General features: G+C 41.3%; 1 pseudogene; it reads right to left on the reverse strand.

The window, feature by feature from the left end:
• Positions 1-5,415: 5,415 nt before the first annotated feature.
• LOC132899470 (phospholipid hydroperoxide glutathione peroxidase-like) overlaps positions 5,416-15,553 on the reverse strand; it is a 31,589-nt pseudogene continuing 21,451 nt past the window's right edge.

Here is a 15,553-nt window from a genome sequence, read left to right on the forward strand (position 1 = left end):
AGAGAACAGGGCACTGGCTACAGCCTGACACAAGCACAGGCTGATAAGAGCAGAGCAATGACAGATAGCGGCACAGTGGTGCAAATGGCTAGCACTGTCGCCTCACGGACAGTTCCACCAAAGACATGTCAAAAAAAAAAGTCAAAGTCCTTCCCGCGCCTACAGTACCTGGTATTCCTAGGCAGTCTCCCACTCAAGTACTAACCAGGCCCAACTCTGATGGTGGCGCATCGGGCGGCGCCGATCTCCGTAGCCCTCGGCCTCTCGCCTATTACATAGCTAGGGTTACAGTGGGGGGCTAGTCCTCTGGTAACCACGAGAGTTTAACTTCCCATGCACATCTGTATTGCAGCGTGCCTTGCCAGATGGTAGTAGGTACCATTTTTTATAATGGTCTTTGGTATGACCCGACCGTGAATAGAACTCACGATCTCCCGATCGAGAGGCAGACACGCTACCACTAGGCCACTAGTCGATACCAAATACATGTAGGCTAGGCTAATTGGTGGCTCTGAATTGAGTGTGAATGGTTGAGAGGAGAAAACCTCTATAATAATCTAGTAGAAGGCAATGGGAAACCACTACTGTAATTCTTCCCTAGACACTTTGATGGCTAAAGCCGTCAGAGTGGCCATGTCACTATAGTGATATGCCTGGATGGATAACAGATAATTCTACTTTTTACTCACAACATCATAAAAGAACCCAGTAGCACAGACTGACTGTACACACACAGTATTTGTTCTTAGATCATACAATTAATTGAGTGCAAAATTTCACACTCCGTGTATTCTGGGTATAAAATGGAAACTGGGTATCTATTTTGTGATTTATAGTGGTGCTTGAAAGTTTGTGAACCCTTTAATCTTTTCTATATTTCTGCATAATTATGGCCTAAAACATCATCAGATTTTCACGCAAGTCTTATAGATAAAGAGAACGCCAAAATACGTGGTCATTTATTTATTGAGGAAAATGATCCAATAATACATATCAGTGAGTGGTGAAAGTATGGATTAGGAATTAATTTAAAGGTGAAATTAAAGTCGGGTGTTTTCAATCAATGGGGTGACAATTAGGTGTGAGTGTTGCACGGTGGTGTAGTGGTTAGCGCTGTTGCCTCACAGCAAGAAGGTCTGGGTTCGAGCCCCGTGGCCAGCGAGGGCCTTTCTGTGTGGAGTTTGCATGTTCTCCCCGTGTCCACATGGGTTTCCTCCGGGTGCTCCGGTTTCCCCCGCAGTCCAAAGACATGCAGGTTAGGTTAACTGGTGACTCTAAATTGACCGTAGGTGTGAGTGAGTGTGAATGGTTGTCTGTGTCTATGTGTCAGCCCTGTGATGACCTGGCGACTTGTCCAGGATGTACCCCGCCTTTCGCCCGTAGTCAGCTGGGATAGGCTCCAGCTTGCCTGCGACCCTGTAGAACAGGATAAAGTGGCTAGAGATAATGAGATGAGATGAGATGAGATGAGAGACAGCTGTCCTTATGTCGCCTTCTTTATAACACAAACACTGCATATCTACTCAGCTTCCTCCCACATGGAGTGCTGGAGAAGTGATAATATTTTGAAGTGTCCTTGATAACAACGCCAGGTTTGCTAAATACTGCAAATCAGCTTGCACATTTCATTAAGACAATTTACTCATATGAAATTAAAATGTAAATCAGAAAACCATCACAGGCTATGATACAAGTCAAACAAAAACAAAATACTTATTCAGCAGCATTAGCCAATCTATCTGGCTACTTAAACAAAACACAAAGTAAACAAGTAAGAAGTTATCATGGCTAATGTTACCTCTCCAGTAGTAGCTATTTAAATTTTATTGGCCAGCCAGGTCCAATAACAAACTGGCATACAAAGGTATTATGTAAGTAAAACCAAATGCTAACAAGCTAGATAACTTTAGGCTCACAATTATGTTTTGTAAATTATTAATCAAGGTCACTAACCAGTGTTAGACCTTATTCTCCCAGAGTGATGAACATGTGCTGGAAGGAACATTACCTGCAGTGCCCCATATGAATCACCGTTTTAAAGGTATGTTTGACATGACGTGATTATTACAGGTCCTAGAATATGTTTACATGTGCCTTCACTGCACCTTTAATTATTTTTGCCTGCAATAATAGTAATCAGTTGCACAAATTTGCTAACAGGTCCTAAATGTTATATGATTATGTCTTTAAAGTACAACCCCGATTCCAAAAAAGTTGGGACAAAGTACAAATTGTAAATAAAAACGGAATGCAATGATGTGGAAGTTTCAAAATTCCATATTTTATTCAGAATAGAACATAGATGACATATCAAATGTTTAAACTGAGAAAATGTATCATTTAAAGAGAAAAATTAGGTGATTTTAAATTTCATGACAAAAACACATCTCAAAAAAGTTGGGACAAGGCCATGTTTACCACTGTGAGACATCTCCTTTTCTTTTTGCAACAGTCTGTAAACGTCTGGGGACTGAGGAGACAAGTTGCTCAAGTTTAGGGATAGGAATGTTAACCCATTCTTGTCTAATGTAGGATTCTAGTTGCTCAACTGTCTTAGGTCTTTTTTGTCGTATCTTCCGTTTTATGATGCGCCAAATGTTTTCTATGGGTGAAAGATCTGGACTGCAGGCTGGTCAGTTCAGTACCCAGACCCTTCTTCTACGCAGCCATGATGCTGTAATTGATGCAGTATGTGGTTTGACATTGTCATGTTGGAAAATGCAAGGTCTTCCCTGAAAGAGACGTCGTCTGGATGGGAGCATATGTTGCTCTAGAACCTGGATATACCTTTCAGCATTGATGGTGTCTTTCCAGATGTGTAAGCTGCCCATGCCACACACACTAATGCAACCCCATACCATCAGAGATGCAGGCTTCTGAACTGAGCGCTGATAACAACTTGGGTCATCCTTCTCCTCTTTAGTCCGAATGACACGGCGTCCCTGATTTCCATAAAGAACTTCAAATTTTCATTCGTCTGACCACAGAACAGTTTTCCACTTTGCCACAGTCCATTTTAAATGAGCCTTGGCCCAGAGAAGACATCTGCGCTTCTGGATCATGTTTAGATACGGCTTCTTCTTTGAACTATAGAGTTTTAGCTGGCAATGGCGGATGGCACGGTGAATTGTGTTCACAGATAATGTTCTCTGGAAATATTCCTGAGCCCATTTTGTGATTTCCAATACAGAAGCATGCCTGTATGTGATGCAGTGCCGTCTAAGGGCCCGAAGATCACGGGCACCCAGTATGGTTTTCCGGCCTTGACCCTTATGCACAGAGATTCTTCCAGATTCTCTTAATCTTTTGATGATATTATGCACTGTAGATGATGATATGTTCAAACTCTTTGCAATTTTACACTGTCAAACTCCTTTCTGATATTGCTCCACTATTTGTTGGCGCAGAATTAGGGGGATTGGTGATCCTCTTCCCATCTTTATTTCTGAGAGCCGCTGCCACTCCAAGATGCTCTTTTTATACCCAGTCATGTTAATGACCTATTGCCAATTGACCTAATGAGTTGCAATTTGGTCCTCCAGCTGTTCCTTTTTTGTACCTTTAACTTTTCCAGCCTCTTATTGCCCCTGTCCCAACTTTTTTGAGATGTGTTGCTGTCATGAAATTTCAAATGAGCCAATATTTGGCATGAAATTTCAAAATGTCTCACTTTCGACATTTGATATGTTGTCTATGTTCTATTGTGAATACAATATCAGTTTTTGAGATTTGTAAATTATTGCATTCTGTTTTTATTTACAATTTGTACTTTGTCCCAACTTTTTTGGAATCAAGGTTGTATTTGGCTTGGGTAGCAGTGTTCACTATGGGTCACACATCATGACCACAAACAGTGACACACACAAAACACACACAAAGGCATCCTGGTTGCACTGTGGCCTTGGAAACTTTCCATGTAATAATACTTTACTCTGTCACATGAATGATTAGACATTTCTTACAACCCCGATTCCAAAAAAGTTGGAGTGGCAGCGGCTCTCAGAAGTAAAGATGGGAAGAGGATCACCAATCCCCCTAATTCTGCGCCGACAAATAGTGGAGCAATATCAGAAAGGAGTTCGACAGTGTAAAATTGCAAAGAGTTTGAACATATCATCATCTACAGTGCACAATATCATCAAAAGATTCAGAGAATCTGGAAGAATCTCTGTGCATAAGGGTCAAGGCCCGAAAACCATACTGGGTGCCCGTGATCTTCGGGCCCTTAGATGGCACTGCATCACATACAGGCATGCTTCTGTATTGGAAATCACAAAATGGGCTCAGGAATATTTCCAGAGAACATTATCTGTGAACACAATTCACCATGCCATTCGCCGTTGCCAGCTAAAACTCTATAGTTCAAAGAAGAAGCCGTATCTAAACGTGATCCAGAAGCGCAGACATCTTCTCTGGGCCAAGGCTCATTTAAAATGGACTGTGGCAAAGTGGAAAACTGTTCTGTGGTCAGACGAATCAAAATTTGAAGTTCTTTATGGAAATCAGGGATGCCGTGTCATTCGGACTAAAGAGGAGAAGGATGACCCAAGTTGTTATCAGCGCTCAGTTCAGAAGCCTGCATCTCTGATGGTATGGGGTTGCATTAGTGTGTGTGGCATGGGCAGCTTACACATCTGGAAAGACACCATCAATGCTGAAAGGTATATCCAGGTTCTAGAGCAACATATGCTCCCATCCAGACGACGTCTCTTTCAGGGAAGACCTTGCATTTTCCAACATGACAATGCCAAACCACATACTACATCAATTACAGCATCATGGCTGCGTAGAAGAAGGGTCCGGGTACTGAACTGGCCAGCCTGCAGTCCAGATCTTTCACCCATAGAAAACATTTGGTGCATCATAAAACGGAAGATGCGACAAAAAAGACCTAAGACAGTTGAGCAACTAGAATCCTACATTAGACAAGAATGGGTTAACATTCCTATCCCTAAACTTGAGCAACTTGTCTCCTCAGTCACCAGATGTTTACAGACTGTTGTAAAGAGAAAAGGGGATGTCTCACAGTGGTAAACATGGCCTTGTCCCAACTTTTTTGAGATGTGTTGTTGTCATGTAATTTAAAATCACCTAATTTTTCTCTTTAAATGATACATTTTCTCAGTTTAAACATTTGATATGTCATCTATGTTCTATTCTGAATAAAATATGGAATTTTTAAACTTCCACATCATTGCATTCCGTTTTTATTTACAATTTGTACTTTGTCCCAACTTTTTTGGAATCGGGGTTGTATTTCCTATTAAAGCAGTACAAATTAATTCATTAACCCATCTGGTTTTGTTATTTAATTTTACATAAGATGCCACTAAATTTATGGTTTGACTTCTGTGCTTCAGTACCGCATATGATGTGTATAAGAAACCAGAGCATAACAATAATCAAAAATTCTGGTTTAAAAGTGATATTAAAACTTTATTCAGTTTATTCAGAACTTATAAGAGTTTCACAATGAGTACTTGCACAATTTCTGACTGTAACTGTAATAGCCTCTTGAGACAGTATTATGGTAAAGAAGGAATGGAGTTCCTTTCCAGAAGGCTCTGTGCACTAGTGATCTTCCCATGAGGAGTTGCACGCCAAATGCATCGGGTTTGTCCTTTCCACAGGGTGGGTTTCAAGACAAACCGTCACAAATCCATAGGATGACATCACTGACTCCCAGCAGGCCACAGGAGAGGATTGGGAATGGAAAGGGAAATGGCTGGCTGAGTGGATATCTAACTCAAGGTGAAATAAACGCAGGGTTTACAGATATTTCAGTATATCGCCTTCCATCTCCTGAAAAAGAGACAGATCTAGGTTTATTAAACTTTAATTTTGCATATCACTAGCACAATTCTTGCCTAAGAGTTTATGACAGATAACAATATCATCATACTGTATTAAAAATGACTGTTTGGTCTTCAGAGTTTCAGAAAACAGGACTATGAGTGGCTTCTCCAGTAAGAACGTCTGCAATGCTGCCTTCAAACTGGTCCAAAATAAGGAACATTAGAGACAGCTGTCCTTATGTTACCTTCTTTATAACACAAACACTGCATATCTAATCAGCTTCCTCCCACATGGAGCCCTGGAGGATTCATAATATTTTGAAGTGTCCTTGATAACAGCACCGGGCTTGCTAAATACTGCAAAGCACCCAGGCAATGCTTCATGGAGACAATTTAATTTCATATGAGTAAAACATAAAAAAACCAAACAAAAAACTAGCATGTCCTATGATGCAAGCCAAACAAACACTAAATACTTATTCAGCAGCATTAACCAAGCTAGCCGGCGACATTAACAAAACACTTTGACTAAAGTAACCAGGAAAGTAATTATCATAGACACTGTTACCTCTCCAGCAGTAGCGACTTAATTTTAATGGCTAGACAGGTTCACTAATGGTATTATGTTAGTAAAATCACACCCTAACAAGTGAGCTAACTTTAGGCGAATTGTTATATTTTGTAAATTAGTAGCAAAGGTCACTAGCCAGTGTTAGACCTTGCTCCCAGATTGGTGGCTATCACGTGTGAGACAGAGACTGAGCTACAGTGTGGGAATTTGTATCACCCGAACCAGGAGTGAAACAGATTTCAATTTTTGCAAATAGCTTCTCTCTCAAAGTATTTTGCAAATATGGTGCAGAAAGTGAGAAAATATTTTCTACTTACAGCTGGATCTGTCAGTGGTGAGTATCTCTTTACAACCTGGCCTTGACGGTTAATAAGGAACTGCACAAACCACACATCAGACATCATGTCAACATTTCTTCTGAGCCAAAAGAGCATTAAGGCAGGAAACTATGAATGAATTTCACTGGCAGTAGTTATTCAGTTTAAACTTCAAGATACAGTGCCCTCCACAATTATTGGCATCCCTTGTAAAGATTAGTAAAAACATAAAAAAAATTGCACCTTTTGATGAAGTAGCTTCATCTCACACTGAAAAAATGAGGAAAACCCAACCTTTAATTGAAATAAATTTATTCAGAGAAAAATAAATCCCTTGTCCAGAAATAATTATTTTCAACAAAAACACATATGCCACTATTATTGGCACCCCTGGAAATTATTCTGAACACAATGTAACTGAAGCATGTTTCCCATTTAAATTGTACATTTTTTTGAGTTGATTGGCGTGTGTAGGAACTTTCCAGCTGTAATACATGATTTCCTGATTAACTGGGGTAAAAATATGAGGTGACACAGAGGCCAAATTCCCTTAGTCATCCATCAACATAGGAAAGACAAGAAAACACACAAACCAAATGAGAGAGAAGTGTGCTGACCTTCATAAGTCAGGGAATGGTTATACAACCCCAATTCCAAAAAGGTTGGGACACTGTGTAAAATGTAAATAAAAACAGAATGTGAAAATGTGCAAAAAATGGAAACCCTATATTTCATTGAAAATAGTACAAAAGCAACATATCAAATGTTGAAACTGAGAACTTTTATTGTTTTTTGAAAAATATATGCTCATTTTGAATTTGATGTCAGCAATACATTTCAAAAACGTTGGGCTGGGCATTTTTACTACTGTTGTTGCACAACATTCTGTAAACGTTTGGGAACTGAGGAGACCAATTGCTGTATTTTTGAAAGTGAAATGTTATCCCATTCTTGCCTGATATACGATTTCAGTTGCTCAACAGTTCAAGGTCTCCTTTGTTGTATTTTGCATTTCATAATGGGCCAAATGTTTTAAGTGAGAGACAGGTCTGGATGGCAGGCAGGCCAGTTTAGCACCCAGACTCTTTTACTACAGAGCCATGCAGTTCTAATATGTGCAGAAAGCGGTTTGGCATTGTCTTACTGAAAGAAGGAAGGCCTTCCCTGAAAAAGAATTTGTCTGGATGGCAGCATATTGCTCTGAAACATGTATATATCATTCGGCATTAATGATGCCTTCCCAGATGTACAAGCTACCCATGTCATGTGCACTAATGCACTCCCATACCATCACAGATGCTGGCTTTTGAACTGTGCACTGATAACAAGCCGGATGGTCCCTCTCCTCTTTAGTCTGGAGGACGTGATTTCTAAAAAAAAAAATCTACTTTTGATTCATCAGACCTCAGGACAATTTTCCACTTCGCCTCAGTCCATCGTAAAAGAGCTCAGGCCCAGAGAAGGTGGCAGTGTTTCTGGATATTGTTTATATCTGGTTTTAACTTGCATTTGTGGATGCAGTAATGAACTGTTTTCACAGACGATGGTTTTCTGAAGTGTTCCTGAGCCCATACAGTGATTTCCACTACAGACACATGTCTGCTTTTAATGCAGTGTCACCTGAAAGTCTGAAAATCACAGGCATCCATTGTCAGTTTTCAGCCTTGTCTCTTGCATAGAGAGATTTCTCCAGATTCTATGAATCTTTTAATATTATGTACCATAGATGACGTGATCCCCAAATTCTTTGCAATTTTACATTGAGGAACGTTATTCTTAAATTGTTGCACTGTTTACCCACACAATCTTTCACAGAGCGGTGAACTCCTCCCTATCTTTACTTCTGAGAGACTCTGCCACTCCAGGATGCTCTTTTTATTCCCAATCATGTTACTGACCTGTTGCCAATTAACCTAGTTAGTTTTTTTTAGCGTTACACAATTTTTCCAGTCTTTTGTTGTCCCTGTCCCAACTTTTTTGAAATGTTACTGACATCAAATTCAAAATGAGTATATATTTTTCAAAAAACAATAATATTTCTCAGTTTCAACATTTGATATGTTGTCTTTGTACTATTTTCAATGAAATATAGGGTTTCCATGTTTTGCAAATCTTCACATTCTGTTTTTATTTACGTTTTACACAGTGTCCCAACTTTTTTGGAATTGGGGTTTGTGGTAGCAAGACTGTGGTCGACCGTCGGCTGTGAACAGCAAGAAATCAGGCTGAACCAGCAGGTAACATGTGATGCGTTACACCTGTGTCTAATTACTAGCTGTCTATTAACGTGTGTCTCTGTGTGCCTTTCAGATGGCCAGTAATGAGGGAGAGAGCTGCATTCCCCAATATGTGTGTGTGTGTGTGTGTGTGTGTGTGTGTGCGTGCGCGCGCATTCATATGCTAGGTAGTTACTGAAAAGTGAAAATAAAGAATAAATGCATCTGTTCTGAAGCCTGCCTCATGGTCCTTCTGTATCCCAACACCATAAGTTCTTACCCTGGTGCCGAAACCCGGGTACTTGAGGAACAAATGCCACCATGGAGTCCAAACCAGTCAGGGAGCTCCTTCAGACCCTCACCGCCAACCTCCAACACCAGCACCAAGAGCGGCTCACACTATCCATTGAGCAGAAGCAGTGCTTCCAGGCCCTGTGCAAGGCCCAGGTGAAGGACCAGCAGGTGGTGTGGAGCTTGGTCCAGTCAGCGGGTACTCCAGCGGTCACTCCTGCAGCCAGTGTTCCTGTTCAGCTGGTCAAGATGGGGCTGCAGAACGACCCAGGAGCCTTCCTCAAACTGTTTGAGTGCGTCACGGAGGCAAGCTCAAAGCCAACCTTGCAGTGGGAGGCTTGCCTATTGCCGCTCCTGTCGGGGGAAGCACAGCTCACGATTTGGCAGCTCCCGGCCTCCAGCATGCTGGAATACCCAGACCAGAAGTGGGCTATACTGCAATGGGCCGGCTGCGACCCTGAAGAACATCGCCAGAGGTTCTGTGCGCTGACCTGTAGCGAAGTCAGCCACCAGTTTGTGTTTGTGCAACAGCTCCGAGACGCTTGTCAACAGTGGCTGCTGGCAGGCGAGTGCAACATGGAGGATGTCATTGACCACATGACACTGGAGCAGTTCATTACCCAACTGCTGAGTGAGACATAGATGTGGATCCAGTTTCACGATACGGCATCGCTAGATGAGGCAGTCCAACTGGCAGAGGATCACCTGATGGCGTTTCTGGGAGCAGGCGCACCTGCAGCTTCTCTCTCTCTCTCTCTCTCTCTCTCTCTCTCTCTCTCTCTCTCTCTCTCTCTCTCGCTTTCACTGTATCCTTCTCCCTCTCCCTCTCCCCACCCTTCCCCTGCCCCAGCCATGCAGAAATGGGGGCCAATTCCCCTGAAACCCACTCCCTGCGCTTGTGTCTGTCCTCATGTTTCCTCCCTCCCTTCTCCTTCTGTGTCTGTACTGCCATTAACCCCCTCTCTCTTTCTCCACATGTGGACTCATCCATGCGCACCAGAACCAGGAGCGAGTCCAGGCAGGTCTGTTGATGCAGTAAGAAGGCTGGGATTTTCCAGAATCAGCACTTCCACAAGGAGGCGGGGATTCTGATTAGTATTCCTGACGCACTGCAGGCTTGTCCTGATCGACAAGGAATGTACTGAGTCTCTGTGAGTATTCAAGGGGGTACGCATCAGGCTTTGGTGGATTCTGCTTGTCATCAGACCTCCATGCATCAAAGCCTGATTCAATGTGGGGCACTGGGAAATGCACAATTGATGAAAGTGAGGTGTGTACACGGGGATGTTCACAAATATCCGCAAATGCCGGCACTATTCATTTCAGGAGAGAAAAGCACAGTGTGGAAGCGGCGGTTAGTCCAAGCCTCATCCATCCACTTATCCTGGAGACAGATTGGCCAGGGTTTAAAACATTAATAAAACAGTTAGTAGTGAATGGGTCCTGCAGTAGTACATCATGAGGGAATCCCACCGCAACATTAACTGGAGAGGTGGTCCCAGGGCTGTCCGCGTCAGCTCCGCATCATGATGACACAGAGAAGGGATTTCCCATTAGAACAGAAGTGTGATGTGTCTCTGAGGCACACTTTTGACAAAGTGAAAGGAATTGATGGCCAGAAACTCCAGCCTAACGTTTCGCTTTCCTTTCCGTATTTTTGTATTATTAAGGATAGGCTATATCGAGTGATGCAGGACACTCAAACTAAAGAAGAAATGACACAGTTGTTGGTCCTGAAGAGCCGTAGGGAACTTTTATTCCATGCGGCTCATCATAATCCTATGGCTGGGCACTTAGGTCAGGACAAAACACTAAATTGTCTCATGTCTCATTTCTTTTGGCCAGATATGTGCGGTTTGTTGGGAATACCAGCTGATAAATCCAGAGGCCACACCAAATGTGCCATTGCATCCATTACCATTAATTGAGATCCCCTTCAAAAGAATTGGCATGGATCTCGTCAGGCTTTGGACCCTGGATGATGTGGAGAGATTGTGTAAAGAGGAATGGTCTCAGATGCCCTGCTCTCTATCTCCAACCTTATAAAATGTTATAGGAGAAGACTCAGTGCTGTTTTCTTGGCAAAGGGAGGCGGTACAAAGTATTAAATGCAGGGGTGTCAATAATAGTGGCACATGTGTTTTTGTTGAAAATAATTATTTCTTGATGAGGGATTTATTTTTCTCTGAATAAATTTATTTCAATTAAAGGTTGTTTTTTTTTCTTGAAGTTTCAGTGTGAAATGAAGTTACTTCATTAAAAGGTGGATTTTTTTCTAACCCTTTTTACTAATCTTTACAATAGGTGCTAATTATTGTGGATGCCACTGTAAATCCAATGATTCTCAATATTTTAAGTCATCTCTCTTTCATATTCTTCTAAAAACTTGACAGTGAAATGTCATTAATGCAGATAATTCTGGAAAAAAAAGAAGTGATTTTTTCCCCACACAAGTGTTTGTAAAGGAAATATACCTTATAATCAGAGCCAGCCCGTGGCATAGGCAATATAGGCAAATGCTAAGGGCACTGCGTCCATCCAGGGGCGCAGAAACGGGGGGAGAAAAATTATGACTTCCACTATTCTGAAAACGAGTCAGCATTATAATGTCTTAGCCTAATTTAACTGTACAGCAAAGCATGTAGTCAGGGTGCGATTTGTCAAAAAAAGCGGGGTGGGGTGGGGTGTGGTGGTGGTTGTTAATCATGAAACAATAAGCGCTCAACAGTGGTTCGCCCTGTCTATAGTGTGTCTTCGGGCGCTTAAGTGTGCCCAGGGGCGCCAAGGGCGACCAAAACCCCACCAAAAAGGAGGGATGGAGTTATTGAATGGAGATGTTACCAAGTGCATCAGTGGTGTACAGTGTTTTCAACCACTGTGCTGCCGAACTCTAGTACCGCGGAACACTAGTGTGCCGTGAGAGATCACCAAGTGTACCGTGGAAAATTATAGAATGACTGTATATTGTAAATATTGGCAACAGCGTTTTAGTTTCAGTCAACATCTTCTATTGGTGATGTGCCTTGAGATTTTTTTCATTGAAAAAAGTGCGCCCTGGCTCAAAAAGGTTGAAAAACAAGTGTAGCCTACGCAGTAGTGGTCGGTGATTTCCTTATGCCTACTAAAAATGCACAATGATAGGTTATAAGGGGGGCGGGGGGGAGCGGTGTTCATCGGGGAATGAGAATGGCTATCCACTGCAAAAAGTAGCCCAGACTACAAGTGCTTAAATGAAGAAATCCAAACTCTCGGGTGCGCAAGGGCGCAAACGAAGGCTACAGGAAGAAACAAATAGAGCCAAGTATAGAGGTAAGTCTGATCTAATCTCTCATATCAACCATTATAGTGGCAAATTAATATTTTAGACGCCTGAATCAATGTCTGCCTAGCTAACTAGATGCAAATAGCAATAGACTTCAATAACAAAGTACCCATAATAGCACTTTTGTTTGAAAATACAGCCCATTGATGTCCTAGCAGGGTGCTTAAGTTTGTACAATTTAGAATTGTAGAATTTTTTATTCATTTAATTTGTTAATTCTTCACAGATGACTTAATTTTTAATAGCAAAAAAGAAACTAAAAATAATTTCTTGTTTATTGTCCATGCACTACACTTTGAACAGGGTGCGGAAGAGTTTTTGCCCATTATATGGAGATCTGTATTGAATTTGTGTGGTCATTTTACTTTGTGACACTTTATGTTAATAATGATAACAATAATAACAATAATGAAAAAGATAAAAATGACTTCTTGTTTATTGTCCATGCACCGCACATTGTTTAATAGTAATAGAATAGAGTAATTAGATTAAAGTGTTATTTAGATGTTATTAGAGGGTTTTTTTTCTTGGGGGGGGGGGGGGGGGGGCGCCAAAACTCAATCTCGCCTAGGGCAGCCAAAGACCTTGAGCCGGCCCTGCTTATAATCTTATATTAACCTTAACTACAACATGAGAGAAGACATGCTATGGTCTTGGAGACATGTTACATAGGCATGTTATGATAGATGTTACAGGTTACAGTGGTGCTTGAAAGTTTGTGAACCCTTTAGAATTTTTTTCTATATTTCTGCATAAATATGACCTAAAGCATCATCAGATTTTCACACAAGTCCTAAAAGTAGATAAAGAGAACCCAGTTAAACCAATGAGACAAAAATATTATACTTGGTCATGTATTTATTGAGGAAAATTATCCAATATTACATATGTCTGAGTGGCAAAAGTATGTGAACCTTTGATTTCAGTATCTGGTGTGACCCCCTTGTACAGCAATAACTGCAACTAAATGTTTCCGGTAACTGTTGATCAGTCCTGCACACCGGCTTGGAGGAATTTTAGCCCATTCCTCCATACAGAACGGCTTCAACTCTGGGATGTTAGTGGGTTTCCTCACATGAACTGCTCTCTTCAGGTCCTTCCACAACATTTTGATTGGATTAAGGTCAGGACTTTGACTTGGCCATTCCAAAACATTAACTTTATTCTTCTTTAACCATTCTTTGGTAGAACAACTTGTGTTCTTAGGGTCGTTGTCTTGCTGCATGACCCACCTTCTCTTGAAATTCAGTTCATGGACAGATGTCCTGACATTTTCCTTTAGAATTCGCTGGTATAATTCAGAATTCATTGTTCCATCAATGATGGCAAGCCGTCCTGGCCCAGATGCAGCAAGACAGGTCCAAACCATGATACTACCACCACCATGTTTCACAGATGGCATAAGGTTCTTATGCTGAAATGCAGTATTTTCCTTTCTCCAAACAAAATGCTTCTCATATAACCCAAAAAGTTCTATTTTGGTCTCATCCGTCTACAAAATGTTTTTCCAATAGCCTTCTGGCTTGTCCATGTGATCTTTAGCAAACTGAAGATGAGCAGCAATGTTCTTTTTGGAGAGCCTTGGCTTTCTCCTTGCAGCCCTGCCATGCACACCATTGTTGTTCAGTGTTCTCCTGATGGTGGACTCATGAACATTAACATTAGCCAATGTGAGAAAGGCCTTCAGTTGCTTAGAAGTTACCCTGGGGTCCTTTGTGACCTCGCCGACTATTACACGCCTTGCTCTTGGAGTGATCTTTGTTGGCCGACCACTCCTGGGGAGGGTAACAGTGGTCTTGAATTTCTTCCATTTGTACACAATCTGTCTGACTGTGGATTGGTGGAGTCCAAACTCTTTAGAGATGGTTTTGTAACCTTTTCCAGCCTGATGAGCATCAACAACACTTTTTCTGAGGTCCTCAGAAATCTCCTTTGTTTTTGCCATGATACACTTCCACAAACATGTGTTGTGAAGATCAGACTTTGATAGATCCCTGTTCTTTAAATAAAACAGGGTGCCCACTCACACCTGATTGTCATCCCATTGATTGAAAACACCTGACTCTAATTTCACCTTCAAATTAACTGCTAATCCTAGAGGTTCACATACTTTTGCCACTCACAGATATGTAATATTAGATCATTTTCCTCAATAAATAAATGACCAAGTATAATATTTTTGTCTCGTTTGTTTAACTGGGTTCTCTTTATCTACTTTTAGGACTTGTGTGAAAATCTGATGATGTTTTAGGTCATATTTATGCAGAAATATAGAAAATTCTAAAGGGTTCACAAACTTTCAAGCACCACTGTATATTGATAATTTCTACCTCTAGTGTCTTGCCTTAAAGGGTACTTGCAGCAAAAAATAAACATAGGCTAGAAACATTACATATTTTGCACAAATGCATTTTGACTCCCCTGTATTGTCACACTGTGTTGCATCAAGCAGTGCTTTAAAATCTTTTGTATTCCTGCTCAATCAAAGGCACAAAAATATTGCTGGTGTCAAAGGTTAGCATGATGTAGTATCATTGATAGGTTTCCTGTATCTTGAATGACTCGCTGCTCCTGACACCGCAATGTAGCCGGATGTACAAAACATTGATGAAAATTAGCAGAGTACAAAGCCTATGGTTGCAAAATTTATAGATGTGATAATAAGGAAAAGCATTTTTTCTGTGTTCCATTGCTGACAAAGGAGCAACGTAAATGACGTGCTAAACAGTGGCGACACAACTTGGGAACAGGTCACACTTTAGAAACTTTCTCCTTTGGTAAAATTCTGTTGTTTGCAAGGATTATTGAGCCCGATTGCTTTGAAAGGAATCTACAGGCTGAGCTCTTGGGCTAGATAGGTCGCGTTAGACTCAAACCTGATGCTGTGCCAACAATATTCCAACACCATCAACAGAAAAGGGATTCAGGCCATGCAAGCTGATTAGCTAGAATAGTATAGACATTCAAAGCTAAATATATATTTAGGCACTGCCTAAAAGCGGAACTCCCGATGAGTGTAAAACGTGTCAGTAAAAGCAAAT

The sequence above is a fragment of the Neoarius graeffei genome, chromosome 15 (assembly GCF_027579695.1).
Source record: "Neoarius graeffei isolate fNeoGra1 chromosome 15, fNeoGra1.pri, whole genome shotgun sequence".
In the NCBI taxonomy this organism is placed as follows: domain Eukaryota; kingdom Metazoa; phylum Chordata; class Actinopteri; order Siluriformes; family Ariidae; genus Neoarius; species Neoarius graeffei.